The sequence below is a fragment of the Sturnus vulgaris genome, chromosome 14, assembly GCF_052056855.1.
Source record: "Sturnus vulgaris isolate bStuVul1 chromosome 14, bStuVul1.hap1, whole genome shotgun sequence".
NCBI lineage: Eukaryota > Metazoa > Chordata > Aves > Passeriformes > Sturnidae > Sturnus > Sturnus vulgaris.
Genome location: NC_142256.1, coordinates 12,504,084 through 12,518,233, shown reverse-complemented (window position 1 = coordinate 12,518,233; position 14,150 = coordinate 12,504,084). Strand labels below are relative to the sequence as shown.

At 48.1% G+C, this 14,150-nt stretch overlaps 1 protein-coding gene across 19 annotated transcripts in view; it reads right to left on the bottom strand.

Annotated features, from left to right (window-relative positions):
• MBNL3 (muscleblind like splicing regulator 3) overlaps nucleotides 1-13,182 on the bottom strand; it is a 91,743-nt gene extending 78,561 nt beyond the window's left edge. For 6 of the 19 annotated variants that reach the window (XR_015806748.1, XR_015806751.1, XR_015806754.1 and 3 more), the window contains exon 1: nucleotides 12,812-12,948. The gene's annotated coding sequence lies outside the window, so the exon portion shown is untranslated. Of the gene's footprint in view, nucleotides 1-11,647; nucleotides 12,004-12,811; nucleotides 12,953-13,052 lie in introns of those variants that run through there. The other 13 variants (XR_015806749.1, XM_088173152.1, XM_088173156.1 and 10 more) reach the window with 8 other exon arrangements.
• Between the last annotated feature and the right edge of the window lie 968 nt (nucleotides 13,183-14,150).

The window sequence follows — 14,150 nt, the reverse complement described above, 5'->3', positions numbered from 1 at the left end:
GTATCAACACTGAGCAGGATCTAGCTCCTGCATTCCACCTTGTGACCCAAAATCCTCGACCCCAGTCACACATCAGTAGCAGCAGTGGGAATATCAAACCACAAATAAGGTACAAGTAGCTAATTTGTTATCGTTTATTCCAAGAAGGCAGCTAGCTGTGGATTCAACCTTCAGGCAACAATGCAGGTTTTTGTTAGCTCTCAAAAACATTTGCACAGTGCTTTGTTAAGTGTTTGTGGGTGATGTTCGAAACCCCAATTATCTGTATCTGACATGATGCTGAACCAATACTCTCCTAGTTCATAGGAGCTGTAAAAGCAAAACTCCATCAAGGCTAGGAAGAACCTTTGGATCAAATTGTCTGAGCTCTGAAACAGTCTTTGAATGTGCTGCAAAAAATCCCCTGTACAAACACACCTTTCATATCATGGGAGGAGGAGGAGAGGGAGAGAAAAAGAGATTAAAACCAAAAGCCAGATCCTCAGGTAACAGAAAAATCAGAGGTTCTCCCCCAGTTTACAGTGCCACAGATTTGAGCCAAAGGTGCTTTTAAAGTCCTTTTATGAAATATTTTAATCTTTCTGCCTTCTATGTGTACAAGCTAGGCAGTGCTTTTCAGAGAAATTATTTATTCAGCTTTACAGTGACTAACCTGAATTTCCAGACCACTTCAAAAGAAAAACTGAAACATTTCTTTACAAAAGGCAAAGAGCACTAGATTTCTTCCCTCCTTGTTTTTCTTTTCCTTTTTTCCTCAGCTGAAACATTTCTATGTCTCATCTAATAAATAAACAAATTATGTACCTTTCCATAAAAATATGCTCTTCTCTTCACCTCCATGCCAAAAATGTGCTGACAATTTTTTCTTTTTTCTTTGCAGACGCCACTCAAAATGGAATAAATTCCTTTCTTTAAAAAATATATTTTTCTGTTTAGGTACATATATGAAAAAAACCAGCAGGTCTTACATCACTGGTTGCAGTCTTACAACCTGGAAGAAACTGAAGACCATGCTGAAAATCATGGGATTACTATGGGCTTGCCACTAGTGGGATACCCTAGAAGAAACAGCCACAGTCAAAAGGAAATTACAGGGTCAGGGAAAGTGGCCACACTGTTGCATGAACTGCCTCAATGCTGCTTCCTAGTAAGTAACTAGCATCACAACACTTATATACAATTAAGGCTTTAATCCAAGCCATCAAATGAAGGACCAGTTCCAAAAGGCATGGACTCACCAGGACACATTTCCTGGCATCCAGGGTAGATGTCCTGAGGACAGGGAGCTCACACACCTCTCTTCACTATGTGCCTGCCACAGGGAAAGCAATGTCACAAACAGCAGGTCTGGTTTAAGGCAAGGTTTAAGGTTCTTACAACTGCATTTCATCAGGAGTAAGCTCTAATTCTGCAGTGTGGAGGGCAGATGTACGTTTTCTTGGGTGGAGATGCCCTCTACACAACCCAGCCTAAGACCTTCACTTACACGGGGCTGTGATTAGGGGATTCAGGTCATAAGCAAGCAGATCTCACGCTTTAATTCTCTCTCTCTCCCATTTTGGTTGCCTGGATCTCCAGGATGAGCAACATCACATTCCTACAGAAACCTAAGCTCGTGTGCAGCAGCTCTCTCCCTCAGAAAAGGGAAATGCATGAGGTTGATCATGATAACCTCCCACTCGAAGATGCTGGATGTGCCACAGCACTTTTCCCCCAAGTTGAAAGCTCCAAACACCAATCCTAAATCCAGTCTTGCCTCCTCATGTCCAGCTAACAATATTGCATCAAATTCATTGATACCATTGCATTTGTACTTCCTCTCTGGTAAACCATCCAGAAAGTCGTGTATCCAAAACTACAGCAGCCTGCACCCTCTCACACTCTTTCAGTTTCCTCCTAAAATCACCATGCTGAGAGAATCTCTTCGGCAACACACAGGTTCAAGACCATCCTAAAACCACACACAGGAAAGGATATCAGATTGCAGCCCTTGTTTCACTCTCCTGTAAATATCATGTAGGATTAACCCCGTGCTAAATGATCTGGGACTATGGTAACACACTGCCAGATTTGCTATTTATTTGTGGCAGCTTCCACTACCTGCAGATGCTGTCCAAAAATACAAAAGAAAAATGTGTGCCCCTGGGAGCTCATAGTCTAAAGGCAGAGGTCAGGAGAAATGCTCGGTTCTTATTAATGCAGTTCTACAGAGAGCTGGGAAAAAAAAGAAGCCTAGTCTGTATGCTTCTCAGAAGCAGATTATGGTTAATAATACAAAGATTACAGACATTAAATGAATTTAAATTCATTCTTCTATCATTCAGAATATTAAAGTTTTTTTCCCTTTCTCCCAGAATCACTCCCATTTGTAGTCAGCCTCACCTTCTGCCTATCACAAAGTTATTATATTTGGACAATAATCACCACTGTGGACTTCTCCCTTCGACAGTTTCCTTGTATTTGGAGTCTTCTAAAAAAAAAAGTATTTGTAGTGTTAGGACACTTATAATTGCTGTATAAATATCTGAAGAAGTTTCTGCAATCCTAATGGGTTCTTTGCCGATCAACAGGCAAGGGGAAAGTCTCACTTGTGCTGTAGTAGTGTCACTCCTGCAGACAGAACAAGTGTGTTCAGCCCTGGGCTCTGCCAGGGAGAGGGAGCTGACACTCACCCATGTGGAGCATGCCACAGCACCAGCACATGTCACAGGCCCATGGGACCAACAAAAAAGTGTCTGTTGCTGGTGACCAAAACTTGATTTTAAATTTGAGTTGCTCCTCACTAACATTCAGATTCAAACTGAAGATATTGCTCTGCACCACCCCACTAGGAATTAAATGGCTTTACAGACAGCACAGCAAACTGAAGATGGAGCACAGTAACAGCAGCAAAGCCAAACACAGATTTATTTTCCTAAGACAAAACTCATTTCGAAATTTAAGTTTCAGTTCAACTGTAAAATCCCTCTCCCCAGTCATCATGACACTGACAGAGAAATATTTGAGGATGCTCAAGAGAAAGCCATCAGACAAGCAAGTCACCAGTCACATGTTTGCTGCAGAACATCACAAATGATTGTGCTAAAGAAGCGTCTCACAAGTGTTTGAACCTACATTTTACTGAGAGAAAGTGAACTTCATGTCATAAAACCTGTCAGTCAGTCCCAAATCTGGCATGCTTGCCTGGACTGTGGTATTCCCCACTTACTCTCCTGGTCTCTACATTGGGAAGTCAAGCCAATATACCCCCACACCTACAAAACCAGAATTAGTGGGCAGTTGTCTGAAATGGAGTGTGTGGTGAATTGCCGCTGCATGGGATCAGTCCAACTCAACTGCCCAGTCCTTTTGTTTCAAAAAGGGAATTACTGCTGCTAAAAGGCACCTGCCTTAGCTCACAGCCTTGTGCAATGGATGCTCTAAGCATTTTTCTAATTAAATCAGTACATAATTATTAGTGTTTTATTGAACCAGAAACCCCAGCACCTTGCAAAAGGCTGCCAGAGACTGACTCAGCCTCACCCATGCAGACGCTCTCCTGCAGCACTGGGCATCCTCCAGCTCCACTTTCACCACCTTTTCCAGCTGACTCAAGCACAGCTGCATTGGCCCAAGCATCATTCCTGCCCTCTCCCTCAGCCAGGACAAGCATTCAGGAGATTGACAAAGCAGAGGAAAGAGGACAGCAGCAGTGAGGAAAGAGAACACACCTTTCAGTGTCAAAAAACATATGAAGTACATGAAGGAGCAGGCTTAGCTCCTCGTGGCACCCATGAAGCCAAGAGCACTTGGCATAGCCTGGGAGCTCAAGCAGCCAATGACTCTGCCTTGGCAATGCCCCACTGTCAAGAGGTTTCCACCTCTTGTCCCAAATACACACATTCCTCACAAGATGTTCCAAGATCCAGGGGGAAACCATCATGTAAGCTGGCATGCAAAATGGTGTCACCATCCAACCAGGGGCATTTACAACAGTCTCTACACCTGGGCTGAATGCAGAAATCCAGGTATCTCTAGAAAAACAAGATAGGTGGCACTGTACAGAAAATAAATAAATCTATTATTAAACACAGAGAAGCTTCCCTGTACCTTATGAATAGATCTCAAGGTCTTGTCAGAAGGAAAACCTTCCACCTAACACAGGACACAGAATGAATTTGGCGTTTGGCAGCAGCATCCTCATTCCAACCTTGGTACCTGAGCATCAGCTACTGAATGAGTCATATTACAACAGTCACCAGAGCTGGAAAGTCCCCAACCCAGCAGGTCTCTCCCTTCAGCAAGGTTCATAAAACCTCATGCAGAATCTGCCCTACATGCCACATTCATCTCCATAGTTTCAGAAGAAACATGGATCATAGGTACTCAATCCACTGCTCTGCATGTGAAAATTTGATGAAGGTGGTCAACCCCGTGAGAAAGCCACCCAAGAGAGGTGCCCTGGGCAGACTGGTCCGAGGGAGTGTGCATTGCAGGCATGGGGAGGAGTGGACATAACCTGCTTGAACTTCTGAGCAAGGGGGAGAGGCTGGTGGCACCCGGAGGCAGCAGGGGAGGTGTCCCCTCACTGCGGAGATGCAGGAGGGAAGGGGCTCGCTGTTCATCCTGCAGGAGAGCAGCCCACTCTGGTTTCCTTATTTACATGACCTGAAGTGCAGCTTCCTCAAGCACCATGTGAAAGGTGCTGCTTCATTAGCCAGACCACGCCTGGGCACTTGGGACACCGCCAACGTTAGCTCGTTACCGAGGCTCTGCTTAACGAAGGGCACTGAGGTTGTCACATCAAGTGCTTCACTGAGTAATTAGTCGAGCCAAATTCGTCAGTGATGGACTTGGTCTGAGGAACAAGCAGAGTACACGGAATGGAGGCATATGTTTGTGGATCCAGGAGCCAAGAGCAAATGCAAGGTGGAGATGCCAGTGCCAAAACCTGCTCAGTCTGTTCCAAGGGCATGGAGGCTTCACAAAACACCTCTGCACTCTGACTTCCTCAGTCAGATACAACTCCAGCACCCGGAGGCTCAAGAGAAAGGAGGGTAAACCACCTGTAACCCTGCGGATGGCTCCGTGCTACTGTTTCTTTTATGTACTTCAAAAATAACTCCACTGAAATGTACCTGAATGCAATACGAGCCCCCTGAGCCAGCACTGCTTATTACTATTTATATAAAATGTTCAGACTATATTTGAAAGGAGCTCGCTGATACCTGGTATGACCATAAAAAGATTTATCCATTCTGACTTGCTGGCTGCAGAGTAGAAGATCCTACAACTGAGCAACTTAAGAAGAGTGACTAGCATTGATTAAGAGTTTTGATCAGATTTTGGAGAGAGAAACCCAAACACTTCTGCTGCCCAACCAGGGCACAGCCCAAAGAGCCTGACTCTCTCTTTTCCATCACTTTTGCACCCTATGGCCTGTGGAAACATTTTACATGCTATGGACTAACCCAGTGCTCTGGAGAACAACTCCCAGCAGCAGCCCAGCAGTCAGCCATGGCTCAGAGCTTGTCCTTTACCGGGCAGGATTTCCCATCAAGGACATGGGGATGTTTTACAGCTCACCGTTCCAGCCTTTAGGACCACTTTAACAACTGCTCCATCAACTCACACAGGCTCCTCCCAGCATCACAGCCCTGCATTGCACAACCACACCTCACCACCACACATTCCCAGAACCTTCCACCAAAACATTACCAAAGGCTTCACAAGCACTAATGAATTAAGTCCCAGCATCTCAATTAACTCCAGGAGCAGAGAAGCAGGCTGAGGTGTCCCCATCTCCCTGTGAGGCTGGTGAAGAGCCAGGCATGGCAGACAGACCTGCCAGCTCCCTCCCTCTGCTCAGCTACAGACCTGTGAGATATTTCAAAGGCTCCTTCCAAAACAGAAGGATGGGAGAAAAAAAAGAAAAAGCTTTCTGTTTTCCTTGAAAAGCAGGTCGTGCAACAAAGAAAGCACTAATAAAGGTTTCACCGTCCAAATTAAAAGTCAAAGGCAGCAATGAAGAGTCTCTGAAATATAAGAAACACGTTGTGCACTGTGTGAAATTTATTGCTGCCTAGCAGAATGAAGCCAAACATCTTAATATGGAAAAACACCGCTACTTTTGACCCAAACAGATTGGGAACAGGAAGTAAAAACAAATCACCCAGCTGCAGCCTCCCCACACTAAGAGGAGCAGCAGCCAGTGTTTCCTGCCCACCCTCGCCCTGTCCATGGCTGCCAAGGTCTGCACACTGTTTGCTCAGGGGCCAATCCCACCTAAAACAGACAGTTTGTTATTAAAGTTGTTGTAGGCAAGATCAGGCCTTTATTGAAGGGGATTCAGCTGGGAAAAGCCAGGAAAATGGAACTGCAGCAATCGCCCCAAATGCTGCATCCATTTGCAAACTGTACAGAGACAGGCTTCCCTACAAGGAGATTCCCCTTCTTTCAGTGGCTCTCTAGATTTCCACCAGCCAAATTCCTGACTCAGGACAGGCATATTTCAAGAGTTAATTTTGGTTTTACTACATCATCACCAGCAAACCCTGAGAAATTAAGTCAAGCCTCAATTGGCTCAAAACATAATTGCATTTCTCTTAAATAATAGCTTTGCATTATTTCATTTTTTGTTGTTTTTTTGGGGTTGGGGTTTTTTTTGAGCTCGTGCATATTACATTTTAATTATATTTTAAAGCTTTCATTTGCAGCTACAGGAATAACCCAGAAAGACATACAGATGAGCTAATTTTCAAATCATCACTTGACGAAGGACACGAAGCTTTAAAAAAAGTGACAGATAAACCAAAGACCTTGGAGAAAAAAAAATGAAACATGCAAAACTGAAAGTCCATTATCTCTTTTGTTAAAGCCAGTAACTCAGCGCCAAAGAGAACGGCTTTAAGACCTCAGCAGAGCAAACACTGAATATCACACACATAATGTAGTAGAAAATGCCATTTACACAAATGCTACACACTGAACAGCAGCTCAGAACCAGTATTCTGACTAAAATTCTGCTTTCAGCAAATCTCATAAGTATCATTTTTATCAGCTCAAGCAGATTTTTCCTACAAGATTTTAAAAGATTACATGCCAGGTGTAGAATACTTCATAAAGCAGAATTAGATTTTTGCTTTGCGTGATTTTTAATTTTTTTTTATATATATATAATAGCAACCAGCAAATTACAGCCATTGGTACGACACTGCCTTCACAGCAGATTTATGGCAGCATTACCAAAAGCAGAATTTCATCCAACAACACTTCTGGGTAACACAGACATCTGCAGAAACAAGGGGGGAAAAAAGCACATAAGCATGCACAACCATACATTTTGTGCATTACCATCCAAGACTTTTACAAGGATGGATGTTTTGTGCCACTGTTCTGCAAGACAGTACCCTGAGCATGCACAAGGGTCTGGTACACTCTCCTGCACAGAGTGACCTCCAGTCCTACCTCATATTCTTTTAAATCCCTCACTTTCATGCTCATAAATACAGCTTTGGCACAGGACCTGCACTGCAAGGAAGGAAACTCACCCCACACTCCTGTTACATGAAATCCTCCCTCTGCCCCAGCAAGGCCCAGGTTTCCAAGTAAATAAAAAATACCCAAGTTTATCACGCCAAGGAAAGAACAATAAGTGGGAGTCCGAAAAGGCAGTCAGAAGTACCGCCAAAAAATCAGAGCTCTTTCTCAAAAAAAGGCCCTCCCTTAGGAAGCCTGCCAATCAAACCCGATCACGAGGCTGTTTTCCGAGGGTGAATAGAGTTCTTATTGACACAGCTTATGTCTGCAGCATGCAGCCCTCCACAAGGCTTTCAAGAGCAGATCGGATTACACAGACACATTCTCTCTGATTTTATGCATTCAGAAGCCCTCAGACATAAAATACCCGGCTCAGAAGGGCACCGCTTTTTCAGCTTGCTATCGGCCTCCGTGCCTTTACAAAAAAAAAAAACCCAGGCAAACATATCCTGGCACCTTTACTTGGGCTCCCAAGGCCGTCACCCTCACTCAGCAGGGCCTTATAATTTGCAGGCCAAGCCACAGATTTGCTCCATGTGAATAATACAAGACGACTCATTCCCATGGTGAGCACTTAGCATCAGAATGAGAGAAGGAAAAAACAAATATCTGCTGACACCATTTAAAATGGGAGACGATAACATCGCTCTGGGTAGACAATCCTTCCTGGAAGATGGCATGGAAAAAGGGGAGGATACACACCTTTTAAAAGAACAACACACACTGCACAGTTTAGCAGGCAAGAGGTGGCCAACTGCAAAAGCATCACAAGCACAAATTCAGGTAAATCATCTATACAGGGGTAGCAATTTGCACACATGCATATCTGGAGAAAACAAACTAAGAGGATCCATTTATACAATTTCTATTCTTAAGGGGCACGATAAGGAATTCCATTTCAGCAGCAGACATAGAGAGAAAGCCTGAGGAATCTGTGGTGTTGCATTAGAGGTGAACAGAGAATTACAAAATGTTTTATTATAAATGCTCCAGCTTAAAGACTGAATTTCAGCAAAAGATATGAGTCTGTGCTTAAATCATATAACAAATTAGAACCTGAGCATTGCCCTAGAGATGGATGCATGCACTGCCCAGAGATCAGGACTACACCAATTAAAAAGAAGCTCACAACCCACCCCTCCAAAAAACAGTCTGAAAAGCAAACATTACACATGGGTAAGTGGATCCCTATCACCTAAAAAGGAACTCCTGCATCAACTCAGCCACACTGAATTGAAACTTCTCACTGAAATATTACATATGGCAAACACAGCAAATCAAGCAAGCTTGAGCTTCAGAGCTTTTAAGGGATTTTAAGAGCAAACACACACTGTTCAATAAAGATATCCTCTCTTCCCTGCTTCCAGGCCGGAGTCACTCCCCAACCAAGATCTTCCAGCATTTTGCTAAAGATTTTTCTCACATTTTTCCTGATGGCTGCTGGGAGGCTGGACCTGGGCAATGGAAATGCAAGATGCCATGCCTGCCTGACATGGCAGTTCTTTGGTTGGATGTTTACACTGTTCTCAAAGCATACCAAGAGAGCAATCACTCCCATAATTACCTCTGGATACTGAGATCTAAGCAAACTGTGCTTTTCAGTGCTCAGCCTCCCTCTCAATGAGCAGCCTTGTGTTTCTAGTACTAAGTTTCCACACATGACTTCTAGTATGTTCATGGTCAAAAAAGCCTGCTCCTATGAATGCCCCATACTCTTTCCCAACACATTTGAGTCACGAAATGGTTCACTCCACTGGCAAAGTCAAGTTGTCACCACCAGCACAGAAGGGGTGTCCCACTGTGGGCATCAGTCACCAAATCCCAAATGTAGATTCATCATCTTCACCTGTGCCTGCATTAGCCACAAAGAAAATCTGTATTTGTTTTCAGGCTCCTGACTGAGCTGCAGGAACTGGTGACTAGGCCAGCCATGGTTTGATTTGTGCCTTCAGGAAGATCCATTTGCCAGGCATTAGCAATGCAGTTATTCCATGGCCCAACCTCATCCTGTCCTGCCTGGGCCCCCCAAGTCCTTGTGCCAACACAACCATTTCTGTGGCCACATGGAGAAGCTGAGTGATGGCTAAAATTCTTTTCTTGTTATTCTGCAAGATTATTCTTAAATCACAAGAGTGGAGGAAAAGGCCAGAAGCAGCACCACTTCCACCACAGCACCAGCTTCAAAATTGATTTGCAAGCTATGCTGCAAAAAGTAAGAAAGCCAGCCTCTCTCTCTGCAGTCACAAGTTTTTAAGTTGCACTTTGAGATTCCCTTAAACGTGCAGAACAGCCTCTCAAAACTTCACATCTGATGGCATCAAATGCGCAAAATTCTAAGCTCCGCATATTGCTCTTGCCAAGATGGGACAAGCCCAGGAGAAAATTTCTAGGTCTGCAAAATTCTAAGAATAACATTTAAGGCTTATACCAGCTATTCCCCAACAGAGAATAAGAGGGCAGAGCAGGCCCCCATTGCTTGTGATGTGGAATTGGGCATGAAAACCACTAGAAAATCCTCTGTGTGGATTCAACATCTGAGAAGGACAACTGCCCAGCATCCCCACGGTCAGTAACCTTCCTGCAGCACACGGTCCAGCACTGTTTTCGGGCAGCACTGGGAGGGAGGAATGACAGGTCTAGATCCACTCCCTCTTTCTCCATGTGAGTGCCTCACTCCCTCACAGCAGTGGAAAGGATGTGGCATCCTGAATTCTGCTGACCTGGTCAGATGCTGCAGGAGGCTGAGCAGGACAGCTTACAGCACCGTGGGGCTAATTTCCTTGCTGACCACCAGGTCTGCTTTGGGCCCTTTCCAACACATCCCAAAAGGCCTATAAGGCAGGACCAGATCTGCAGTGGCCACACAGCTGTAAATAGGCTGAATCAGGTGCACAAATAAAACTCAGCTGCTCTAGGAAGGCCAACAGAGCCTGAAGTAGACTGCTCCTTCTCCTGCTATCAGCACATCCCATAATACCTAGAAGCTTCAGTTCATTGTCTTTGAAAGAGAAACACTCAAAACACTGAAATAGTTCTCAAAACTTTTCTGGGCCATCTCATCTTTCATTTAAATATGTACCATGTCTATATATAGGCACACACACCAGGGGAAATTAGCACCCGTGAGCAGAGCTGGTGCCCACACACGGTACCTCTGCACAGCCTCCCAGGTCTGCCTGTGCAGCACCACAACCCTACAGCAAGCCAGAACCACTTGAAACCGCCCCAGGAAGATCCTACTCCACTGGCAAGAGCACTGAAAAGACGACAGCCTGCAGGCTCTCCACCAGACTTGCTAACACTCATCTTTCTTGGGGTATAGAGAGCAATAGGGGCAAGGGAAATTTCAAGGATCAAATTAGAGTCCTTTAAGTCCAGGACCGAGATGCATGATTTGGATGTTCATTAGTAAATTAAGCTCCAAGGAGCAGGACTGTGCCATGTAAGGCGTTGCTTCAACCTGGAGAGCAGCACCATTGCAGCCTCCACATACTACCTTAACAGCAAAGGAGGACCCATAGGGGAAAAACATCTCTGCAACCCCATGGAAGCTGCTCTATGGAAACTTTAATTGCATTACTTCTGCTTCTGTATAATCCCAGAATAACTAGTTTAATTCAGACTGCTCCAACTCAGACACTCGATAGTTTCAACCTGGTATAGACTATAACCTCACTCTAATTACAGGATCATGTTACATGTCCAACAACTGCTGCAATTTAGTCTTGCCTGATACATCCCAGCTGAAAATTGCTCATCCCACCTCTCACTCGCTTACTTTTTGGCAGCCTTTGAATGGAGGCAGGGATACCTAGCAACACCTCAGCATCTGACACACTCGCACCCCAAGCCCCATAAAGATTAAGTCATTAATTCCTCGCGGTAACAAAGGCAATGACTTCCATCAGTGCAGAATAAACTAGTTTTAGGCAAATACCGCAGACATGACACTACTGTTCATACGCTTCCCTATGCAAACGCAATACAGGATGATTGCTAAGAGCCACAGCACCACGAATTCGCACGTTGCTCCCTGAGCCTGGTGCCGATCACACACGGAGCCTATCTGAGCAAGAGGAGAGTTTTCAGAGGCAAAAACTGCAAGACCAGGCAGTCGGACTTTCACTACCTCAAAGGCAGGGGATGTTCCTTACAGCAGCAGCGCACGTCTTGCCTTTGAGCTCAAAACTGCATCCGCGGCTCCCGCTGCCATGAAACGGGAAGGTTTTCTCCCCGCAGCCGCTCGCCCGCGCCTGAGCCGAATGTTAACAGGTCTCTGCCTCGCGTCAGCTTCGCCCCCGCCTCATGCTCGGCCGGGGAATGCTCCGCTGCCCGAGCGGACGAGCTGTCCGGCCATGGCTCGGCGATGATTCAGCAAGGGGGTGGCTCCCGGTGAGAAGGCACACCTCCTGCGAGCTGTCACACCGCGGGGCCGGGGCAAAATGGGAGACAGAACTTGCTCTGTCTATCATGGCTGCACTTTCCAAAATGCGTAACCTGGCCTGGTAGGGGCTAGGGGGGAGAAAGGGAGAGGGGGGTGTGTTTCCATCAGCAGGCACATGGGAATCATTGAGGGAAATATCTCGAGGCTTTTGCCGATAGCACAAGTAAATGAAGGAAAAGAAGGGGGGGAAAAAAAAAAAAAAAAGCCAGACACTTTGGGAGCCAGCATCAACTTCGCCAGGCTGTGTTCTTTGTTTCTAGGCAGACTCCAGTGCGGTGGCAAGAATGAACAAATGCGCATGTCTTCATAAGAGTCAAAAAAAAAAAAAAAAAAAAAAAAAAAAGGAAAAAAGAAAAAATCCCCCCCTCCCCTCCGGCCCCTCTCTCGCCGCTGCGGCGGCCGGAGCCCTCCGGAGAGTTTAGGCTGCTTTTTCCAGAAGTAAAACTCCGCTTCCCGCTGCTCCGAGCGGGGGATTGCCACTCTACCAGGCGTCCGGGGGTACGGCAGCGCCTGCAACACTTTCGGCTGCAAAAATTAGTTCTGGTGTGGGTTTTGTGATTTTTTTTTTTTTTCCTATTAAAGAACGGAACGCCGCCCCCGCTACGCTCCAACCGCGCCAGCCGCCCTCCGCAGCCGCCCGCCGGAGCGGAGCGGAGCCCGGGCCCGCCGCCGCCGCCAGACAAAGGAGCGATGCGGAGCCGCGCCAGCACCCGCGGCCAGCCCGCCCGCGCTCCCGGGACAGCCGCCCGCGGGACCGGGACCAGCCGCCGCGCCCCCTCCCCGGAACGCTCCCCTCGTCCACCGCGGCTCGGGGGGGCACCGAGCGCCCCTCGGCCGCCCCGGCCTTACCTCGCAGCGGCGGCGGCGCTCGCAGGCAGCGGCGGCCGCTCCGTGCCACGCGCGGCGGCGCGGGGCGAGCCACGGGGGCCGGTTTAGCGCGGGGGCCGCCTGCGCGCCGCCATTTTAACGCCTCCCGCCCGCCCTCCGCCCCCCTCACCCCCCTCTCCCCCCGGCCACGCGCGGCGTGGAAATGCCACTCAGCGTCCCCCCTCGTCCTCCCCATCCCCTCTACCCCCATCCCCGCCGTTACATTGACGCAGCGGCTCCTGGTCGCCGGGCCCGCCGTGGCGGAGCTATAGCAGCAGGGCAGCAGCAGCAGCCGCCGCCGTCGTGGCCCCTCCGCCGCCGCCTCCCGCCGCCGGGCGCACATGGTACGCTCCGGGGCCGCGCCGCGCCGCGCCCCGCCGGCCGCGCGCGCCGCCCGGCTGCTGCCATGGCAACCGCCCCGCGACCCCCGCCCCGCCGCGACCCGCGGGACGCGCCCCGGGGCCGCCGCTCCCGCCGCTCCCGGACACCTCCCGGCACCCGCACCTCTGCCCGGCCGCGGCACACAGAGCCCCCGCGCTCCCGCACCCAGCCCGCCTGTCCCCAAAGCCACCGCCACCTGCTGAGGGGCTGCAGGGACTGTCCCCAAGCCACCGCCGTACCTCCCTGCCGTGCCCCCAGCTGTCATCACACCTCCCTGGTGTGTCCACTCCATCCCCAAAGCCACCATCGCACCTCTCTGACATGTCCTCTCTATCCCTGAAGCCACCATCACACACACCTCCTTGCTGGGGCCCCGCTGTCCCCGAAACAACCATGGCATCCCCCGACTGAGGTACTGCATCCCTACTGTCCCCAAATCACCATCACGTATTCCTGCTGTGTCCCTTCTGTCCCCAAAGCCACCATCATACATTCCCACTGTATCCACACTGTTCCCAAAGTCACTATCACTTGTCCCCACTGTGCCCCCGCTGTCTCCAAAACTACCATCCCACCTTCTTATTGTGTCCTCACTGCCCCCAAAAACACCATCACATCCACCTTCTAAGGGGCTGTAGTTCCACTGTCCACAAAGCCACCATGATACCTTCCCACTCTGTACCCTCAGTCCCCAAAGCCACTATCACAGCCCCCTGATGAGCGGTTGAATCCCTACTGTCCCCATACCACCGTCAATATCCCTGCTGTATCCTCTCTGTCTCCAAAGCCACCATCACACCTTCTTGTGTGTCCCCACGGTCCCCAAAGACACCATTGCACCCACCTGCTGAAGGGCTGCATCCCCACGGTTCACAAAGCCACCATCTCAACCCCCCCATTGTGTCCCTGCTGTCCCAAAGTCAGCATTATATACCCCCCC